Source organism: Stegostoma tigrinum, chromosome 22 (genome assembly GCF_030684315.1).
Source record: "Stegostoma tigrinum isolate sSteTig4 chromosome 22, sSteTig4.hap1, whole genome shotgun sequence".
NCBI classification, from domain to species: Eukaryota; Metazoa; Chordata; class Chondrichthyes; order Orectolobiformes; family Stegostomatidae; genus Stegostoma; species Stegostoma tigrinum.
Window position 1 is genome coordinate 12,008,034 of NC_081375.1, and position 9,698 is coordinate 12,017,731.

Below are 9,698 nucleotides of genomic sequence, written 5' to 3' on the forward strand. Positions count from 1 at the left end.
GCAGTGTTGTTGCGCCGTTAATAAAATTGTTGAAGAAAGAAAGACACTCAGAGTGAATGTGGGAGTATCAGGGTGTATGTGAAAACTGGAAAGCTGCATTAATTACTGCAGCGTTTTAGTGGCCTCAGAATCTGAGAAGCCATTCAAACTCTGGGTGACCTCTAATCCTTCTAACAAACATTTTAGGTTAGTGTTCCCTGGTAACGGGCCTCTCCTTCTTGGGCAATAGGTCTTCCTCATCCATGCTATTCAAGCCCCAAGAATAAAATGTGAAGCTGGATGAACACAGCAGGCCAAGCAACATCTCAGGGGCACAACAGCTGATGTTTCGGGCCGAGACCCTTCATCAGAGAGGGGGATGGGGTGAGGGTTCTGGAATAAATAGGGAGAGAGGGGGAGGCGGACCGAAGATGGAGAGAAAAGAAGATAGGTGGAGAGGAGAGTATACGTGGGGAGGTAGGGAGGGGATAGGTCAGTCCAGGGAAGACGGACAGGTCAAGGAGGTGGGACGAGGTTAGTAGGTAGGAAATGGAGGTGCGGCTTGGGGTGGGAGGAAGGGATGGGTGAGAGGAAGAACAGGTTAGGGAGGCAAAGACAGGCTGGGCTGGTTTTGGGATGCAGTGGGGGGAGGAGAAGAGCTGGGCTGGTTTTGGGATGCGGTGGGGCAAGGGGAGATTTTGAAGCTGGTGAAGTCCACATTGATTCCATTGGGCTGCAGGGTTCCCAAGCGGAATATGAGTTGCTGTTCCTGCAACCTTTGGGTGGCATCATTGTGGCACTGCAGGAGGCCCATGACGGACATGTCGTCTGGGGATTGGGAGGGGGAATTAAAATGGTTAATGGCAATCATTGGCAATCAAAAAATTGCAACCATTTTAACTCCCCCTCCCATTCCTCAGACGACATGTCCATCATGGGCCTACTGCAGTGCCACAATGATGCCACCCGAAGATTGCAGGAACAGCAACTCATATTCCGCTTGGGAACCCTGCAGCCCAATGGTATGAATGTGGATAACAAAGTGTGGAGCTGGATGAACACAGCAGGCCAAGCAGCATCTTAGGAGCACAGAAGCTGACGTTTCGGGCCTAGACCCTTCATCAATGTGGACTTCACTAGCTTCAAAATCTCCCCTTCCCCCACCGCATCCCAAAACTAGCCCAGCCTGTCTCTGCCTCCCTAACCTGTTCTTCCTCTCACCCATCCCTTCCTCCCACCTCAAGCTGCACCTCCATTTCCTACCTACCACCTCATCCCACCTCCTTGACCTGTCCGTCTTCCCTGGACTGACCTATCCCCTCCCTAACTCCCCACCTATACTCTCCTCTCCATCTATCTTCTTTTCTCTCCATCTTTGGTCCGCCTCCCCCTCTCTCCCTATTTATTCCAGAACCCTCTCCCCATCCCCCTCTCTGATGAAGGGTCTAGGCCCGAAACGTCAGCTTTTGTGCTCCTGAGATGCTGCTGGGCCTGCTATGTTCATCCAGCTTCACATTTTATTATCTTGGATTTTCCAGCATCTGCAGTTCCCATTATCTCTATTCAAGCCCCTGATTACTTTGTACACCTCAACTATGACAGCCCTCAACCTCCTCTGTTCTACGGAATGTGACCCCAGTCTATTCCATCTTTCCCCATAGCTGAAATGTTCAAGCCCTGATTACATTCTTGTTAATCTCCTCTGTTATCTCTCTAGAGCAATTATGTCCTTCCTGTACTATGATGATTAGAATTGCTGACAGAATTACACCTGTTGCCTAACAGCACATGAACTGCAACAGTTCCAGAAGGCAGCTCACTACCACTTTCTCATGGGCAGCTAGGGACAAGCAATAAATACTAGTTGCAGCATTCCATTGAACAGCTTGCCCAGTGAAAGATAGCATCCCAAAAGCCTTTTTTACCTCCTTATCTACCTGTGCCGAGGTTCTGTCCTGATGGCCAGAACAGTGTGTTTCAACAGACAAAAGGATTTCATCATCCAGACATACAGCAGGTGTTTCTCTTTCTGAGGGCATCCAAAAGACAGGTCAATGACAAATCCAGTCAGGAATTTGAGAGAAATCTCTTCACTCAGCCATGGCGAGAATTGAGAATTTGCTAACTGATGAAGTGGATGGGAAGGGCCCATGGGCTCCTCTCTTACGCGAGGGAGGTGGTGGTTTAATCTGAGGGTTACCATGCCATAGGTAGAGGAGAGGTTGAGAAAGAGGATCCTTCATGTTAATCTTAGCCAGTGTGGGATTTCAATCCATGCCGTTGACAGCAGTCAGTACCAGAGACCAGCCATCCAACCAAATGAGCTAACCAGCCCTACACACACTGACACAAACTGGTCGGGTCAAATGGTCTGTTTCTGTGCTTTCATTTCTATTCAGTGCTTTATACCTTCTTCCTTCCTCCCCCTAACAAGTAAACAGTGGAAACGAAAGCCCTTTGATTTAAAATAAAAGGAAATTGTCATGTGTATCTGTAAACTGCCATTTTAGCGTTCCAAAACTCTGTGAAATCAGTCTTCTTGAGCAATGTGTCTCTAGTATCTCACTCCGACAACAGTTTAATTACTCATTTACCTTTCCAAATCCAGAATCTCTGCCGAAGAATGTTGCAATGCAGCACTGACAAGGGGCAACACTGCACAGTTAATGCAAAACCTTTACATTCTACTCTCTTCACAGAGTTATTTGTTGGTTGGCTGGACAATTGCCAGTCTCCTGCTTGTTACAAAACCCCCAAAGTAATACTGTATGAATCAAAGAAAGGAAATAAGCACTTTGTACTCATTTAGACAGGTTATATCAGTATGCTGTATGTGCTGAGCAAAAACAGAAGTTGCTGGGAAAGCTCAGCAAGTCTGGCAGCATCTGTGAAGGTAAAAACAGAGTTAACGTTTTGGGTCCTCAGTTCTGAGGGAGGGTCACCCGACCCAAAATGTTAACTGTTTTATTCCTCCACAGATGCTGCCAGACCTGCTGATTCCAACAACTTCTGTTTTTGTTCCTGAGTTACAGCAGTTCTTTCGGTTTTTATTAGTGTATGTACTGAATGCCATGGAACCAACTCGTGCCTGAGTTACATCGAGTGACTCAGGTTTAATGCACAAATTCACAATTAAGATTGAGTTGAAGAAAGTGATCGGTTTCAAGAGAAAGTAGGTAGAGTGGTTGAATGGGCAAATACAGAAGAGATTAATTTCAGTGTAGAAAAGTGTGAGGTGATATACTTTGGCAGAGAAGAAAACATGGGGAGATAATTTAAGCGAAAGAAAACAATTTGAAAGGTGGTACAAGGGAGTAAACAGTGGGGGGTGTTTGTAGACACTTTTTTGAAGGTGGCAGGTCAAGTTAACATAGCAGTTAATAAAACTGAACACAACAAGTGATGGTGCAGTGCTCTCTCACTGTTGCACAAGGAGTGTCAAAATGGATCATAAATGCCTGAGTCTGAGGCAAGAGTTCTATGATCTGAGATGTCGCACAGGGTACCAGCCACTGAGTTCATTCTTCATGGAGCTGTACTGAAACTGTGAGTACTAGTGAGGATATTAAAGGCTACAGAGATACTGTAGTAATCTTCCAAGAATCCTTCATCCGACAGTACTGTAACACCTTTATTCAAAATGGGAAGGAGACAACAAAAGGAAGCAGGTAATTGGCCAGTTAGTTTAACATATGTTATTGGGAAAACGTTGGTATCTATTAGAAAGGATAGAATGCCAGAGCATTTACAAATACAATATATAATCAAGCGGAGTTATAGAGTCAAATCGTACAGCACAGAAACAGACCCTCATTCCAACTTGTCCATGCCAAGCAGATTCCTAAATAAATTAGTCCCATTTGCCAGCTTTTGTCCCATATCCATTTAAACTCTTCCTATTCATACACCCATCCTTTTTAATGTTGTAATTGTATTGCATCAGCATAGCTTAATGAATTGGGAAACTGAATCGGACAAATTTACTAGAATTCATTGACATAACGAGCAGGATGGATAAAGGGGGCACAGCGTATACAATAAATTTGGATTTTCAGAAGGCATTTGATAAGAGACCACAGTGTGAGTAAGAGCCCATGGTGTTAGGAAGCAGGATCAGGGCAGTGGGTACGATGATCAGCCATCACTTTGAATAGTGCAGCAGGAGTGAACGGCTTGCTCCTATTCCTATGTCTCTATGAAAACACAAGCTTTCAGAGCGTAGCCCCTTTGTCAGGTGAAGTCATGCTCAGAAAGTTTGTGATTTCAAATAAACCTGTGACTTCTCACCTTATCCACCCCCATCCAACGCCAGCACCTCCAGATCATGGCTATGTTTCTACGAGCATGGATAGAGGAAAGGCTAAGTGATAGGAGTCAGAGTTGGGATAAAGGCGCATTTTCAGGATGGCGCCCTGTAACCAGTGGATTGCCACAGGAATCAGTGCTGGGGCCACAGTTATTAACAATATATATTAATGGCTCAGGTGAGAAAAGTGAATGTACCATAGCCAGGTTTGCAGATAGTAGGCAAGAAGTGGGTAAAATCTTTGCCAATAGAATATAATGGGAGAAAATATGAGGTTGTGTGCTTTGACAGCAAGAATAGAGCTGCTGAACATTATGTTATATTCACCCGTAAGTCATCTTTTAAGCCAAATGAGGAGAAGTTGAGGAGATGGAGCTGTACTCATTGTAGTTTAGGAAGATTGAGAGATGATCTTACCAATACATAATAGATTCTTCGGGGACTCGACAGGGTAAATCCCAAAAAGGTTTCCTCTTGGGAGAGAGTCTAAAACCACATACGCATTGTCTCAGAATAAGGAGTCAGACACTTGAGAGATGCGGAGGAATTTCTTCTCTGATGGGAGGTAGTGAATCTGCGGAATTCCCTGCCGTAGAGGGCTGTTGAGGCAGGGTCATTAAGTATACTTAGGGCTGCGTAGATTTCGAAAAAAATTGAGGAAATCAAGGCTCCTATCTAGCAGAAGTTGGACAAACACTTGGGGTTGAAGGAATCAAATGATTTTGAGAAGAGCAGGAACAGATTATTGAAGTGGATGATCAGCCATGACCATATTGGGTGTGCAGGTTCAAAGGGCTGAATGGCCTACTCCTGTTCCTATTTTCTATATTTCCATTATAGGATAAAGGCAGGACAGTGGAGTTGAGGATTATCAGACCAGCTATAATCTCATTGAATGGCCTACATCTGCTCCTATCTTATGGTCATAAAATGCATTCCACAGACAAATGGCCCAAGCCCAGGACTAATACGACAGAACTGATATCGTGAGCTGCAAAAGGACAGGGCTCAGAATGGAGAGAATGTCAACTATTTTACAACAGGAGCATCTCTTTCCCATTCTTTGGTTAAACAATTACCGTAGGTGTTGATTATCCCAACAGTGAAATGTTTAACGCAATGGTATTTTAACTCAGTGACCTATAAATCCTCTCTAACTACTCGCTGCATTGGATTCTATGCTATCTAGTAAGAATTCTGCATCTCTCTCTCCTGAGACTGTAAACTAGAACGCTCCAATTCCTTCTCCAAACCATGGGCTTTAAAAACCAGGCATGGTGTTTCTAACCACAGCTTTCATTGCCCTTTCCTCCTCCTTTAGCCTCGGTGGTGCTCCAGAGCTCAAGTCTGAACCTTTGGCCAGTCACCTATTGCCTGGCCTATGAAGTTGGAACATTTTAAATTCCTTTCTCTGACTCAACGTAATCTTTGCACCTTGAGGTTTTGCAATATTTTACAAGGCAAATTCAGAGAGCAGGTTTATCAGGTAAACCATTTTCGGGAAAAATGATTGCGACAGTGTTTTCCTGTGGTTCAGCCACACCCTGACTTTAACTGGACTCCTCACAGCCTGTTTGGGCTTCCTCACATTTCATAACTTTCTACTGGCTGCTGGCAGAGAACCCTGAATCTGTGTCTAACTCTCTAAAGGACGATGCAAAAACAGCTGTGTCAGGGCCTCTTAATTTGCTGAATGATAACTAGGATAACAGGCTTTTAGCAAAACTAACACCCAACCCAAGTCACAGGGATGAGAGATTTGCATTCACATTACATTGTCCCAAGTGCTTTATAGCAAAAGGCTGATTACTGAAATGTTGTTAGTTGGGAAACATGGTGAGCAATTTACACAGCCAGTTCCCATAGATGGAGCAATAAAGCTCTTTGTTAACAGATGTTTATTTGATCATAAGATGTAGAAGTGGGCCATTCAGCCCATCAAATCTGCTACACCATTAATACAGATCCTGGTTTATCAGATAATTCTCAACTCCATTTCCCCGCAGTTTCCCCTGTCTGCCACAACTTGCTGCCTGTTTAAGACTGCAGTCACACAGCATAGGAACAGGCCCTTTGGCCCATCACATGTATGCTGACTGTTAACACCAAACTATACTAATCCCATTTACGTGCACTTGGTCCATTGCCTACAATGTCCTAGAATTTTAAGTATTTTCCTTTGAATATAATGAATGGCCTAGCTTCAACAGCACTCTGCAGGGACGTGTTACACAGTATAATCACTTTAAAGAGGAAATGTGTCTTCCATCCACCTTAGATGTGCGATCCCTTAGTCTGAGATTATGTCCTCTGGGCCTTGATTCTCCCACAGGGAGAAACAACCTCTCCACATCTACCCTGTCAAATCCCCAAATAATCTTCTTTGTTTCAATAGAGTCTCCTCTTACTTTTCTACATTCGAATGAGTATTGCCCCATCTCACTTCAACAAGACAGACAGAGTCAAGAAACACATCAGTCATCACCCCATTGAACAGCAGGCAATACCTGGGGAGCTCAATGGCAAAGTCCCATTCCCATGTGGTGAACATACTGTGAGCGGTGAGCGTCTCTATTACCTGCTGGAATCACAGCTCTTACTCTTTCCCTTAGTCACGGCAGTGCCCTGAGATCAGGCAGTAAGCATGAGTCATTTGGAATTACTATATCAGCCCACCGCAAGCACAAAGGTTCTGGAAAGAGTAACATCACCAGCATTGAAGCCTCCCAAGCCCATCCAACTCTGGGTGACGCACATCCCCCAGACCATGGGAAGTCACCCACCCAAGATCACACATCATTAACAGCTGAACACTGGTAAATGGCACAGACATGCCCCACACAAACACTGAGCAGTCCCTGGAGAAATCCATTTGTGTGTGTCACATTGAATATTGCCAGTGTGAACCCCACTGGTGGCGATAGCTAGAAGTGGCACATCAGCAGTGTTACAGACCACCTTCTGATACTGAGTGAAGAGCCAGTGTTGGAATTAACAGGAAAGGTAGGTCCAGTTATCTTCAGCAGTACCAGCTGTGGGAGAATCTGCTGGTTACAGAAAGGCGCAAAAAACCTGCAATCAGCAAATACAAGGTAACAAGGCGTGGAGCTGGATGAACACAGCTGGCCAAGCAGCAGAGGAGCAGAAAAGCAGTTTTGGGCCTAGACCCTTCTTCAGAAATGCAGTTCCTACTATCTCATCAGCAAATACAACCTTCTGACAATCTTCATCTGCAACACAGCCACCACTTCCAACTCACGTGGCACATAATACAAGTGTGCTTGCATCGTACAGTGTGTGTATATATAAAATACAATCCACATCCGTTCACATTGCAACAAAAGGACAAGGAATGGTGTCCATTCTCCGGGCATTTCACGCTGGTTCGCCTGAGAATTGCAGTTTAATGCTCAGGTAAGAGAGGAGATGCCACCAGAGGGCAGTGCTGCCTGCAGCTAGCAGGAAGAACGCATTAAATGCAATGCAGAGGCCTACATAAGATACCAGGCCAATATCAGAGAGCCGGTTTGCTCAAAGCTCTCTGAATATATAAACTAGAACCTCGCTACCAAACAAACAATGCTATAAGAAGCTCCCACCCCTACAGAAATTCCTATTCTGCAAGAGTATATTTTCCACTATCTAAGCAGATTGCTCCCATTACTCAGATGCAACTATCATTGTGTACACACAGAGATTCAGGGTTGGATAACAGTGTGAAACATTGAATGTCAGCTTTCCTGCTCCTCTGGTGCTGCTGGGCCTGCTGTGTTCATCCAGCTCTACACCCTGTTATCTCAAACATTAAACTGGCTGTCTTTTGCACGTTGACCTCACTGAAAACAAAAATCAGCAGTGGATAATTCACCAACTCTTAAAGAGGCCTATAGAACTGCCCCAGTCCTAAGGTCAGGAATCTCCCCTTCATGACATTCCCTGAAATGTCCCTCTTGGATCATGTAGAGGGAGACAATAAATATGTAACTGGTCACTGCTGCTCTCAAACAAGCCAATGAGGGAAGGCAACGGGGGGGGGGGGGGGGGGGGTGTGTGTGTGTGTGGAATCAGTTGGGATGGAGGAGGGTCTTACTGCATTGCAGATGAATAGGAAGAGCAGCTCTCACAATCAAATGCAGTCCCACATGTGACAAACAGGACCTTGGGTAATGGTAGGTCAGAACAGTCAGAAAAACAGTCCAAAACCGTTCACTAGCGTCGGGGGCAGGGAATTCCAACTCACTATCTCAAAGCTTCATGGCTCTCATAATCTCTCTTCGAGATTACCAAAAACTGTTCAGACTACAGGGAAAGGGGTGTGATTACTTGGCAAGCCGATATTAATTGGCTGTGTTGCAATGAAAACAGCATCAGGAAATTATATCCTCTTCCAGGCAACTGACAAAAAAAAGTGCAAGGTCTGATCAGGGTGGGGCTCAAAGCCTACAGCAAAATGCATAGATTGTGAGGGAACTGAGTGTAAATTATGAACTGGGTGAAGATGAGCAACTGATGAGTGAACTGAACAAGCGATGCACAGACTGTGCGTGAATTGAGCTGTAATACCTCACTGCAGGAGCATCTTCCACCCCACAGCCCGCAGGAGTCCATCAATTACCAAATCGTCAGACTCTCAGACCTAGTAGAGCAAGGGCTGAAGGAATTCAGGGAAAACCGTGAATCCTAAACTGCAGTCAAATCTCTCAAGCAAGGCAGAGAAGTAGCTATCCACAACACCTTGGGGACAGTCGTTACTAATCTACACTTCAAATTCCCTGATCTAACTTTACTGGGGTTTCAGCAACTGTTAATCTAAACCACATCAGCACAGCAGCAGGTCACAGCCCTTTAACAAAGGAGCAATTCCTTCTTTACACTGACCATAGCACCAAGAGGGGTTTGGACTGCTACAGTCAGAGACCAAAGATGGAAGATATAACACTGAGCCTGCCCATGGCCACAGTCATTACTAGCAGCACTGACTTCTCCTATACTTAAAGGCATTATCCTCTCATTGTTAGGCACAACGCTCGCTGTTGAAAATCAAAAGTACTGCACTGTGTGCTGGGGTGGTGTAACCATAGCTTGGAAGCTTTGTCTGTCTCCAATGTGAAACCTCAGCGTTCATTATTACCCCCAAAGTTTTACAACGGGAGGAAGGTGTTCAGGGTTGGGGTACAGGATTTGCTGGTGATTAGATTCACATCAGCGTGAGAACGGAGGGGCTGATCTTATTTTGAAGCCTGCTTGTCTACCTACAGTGACGATGCCCCTGCTCCCAGTACAACTTAACTGAGTTAGTGCATAGTACAAGGTCACTGGATGAAGTCAAAAACATTCACCCCCAGAGTGTGACAAAGGTTCTTTCTTTTCATCATTTAATGATGGGTGAAAATAATCATGCTGTACATGGCGA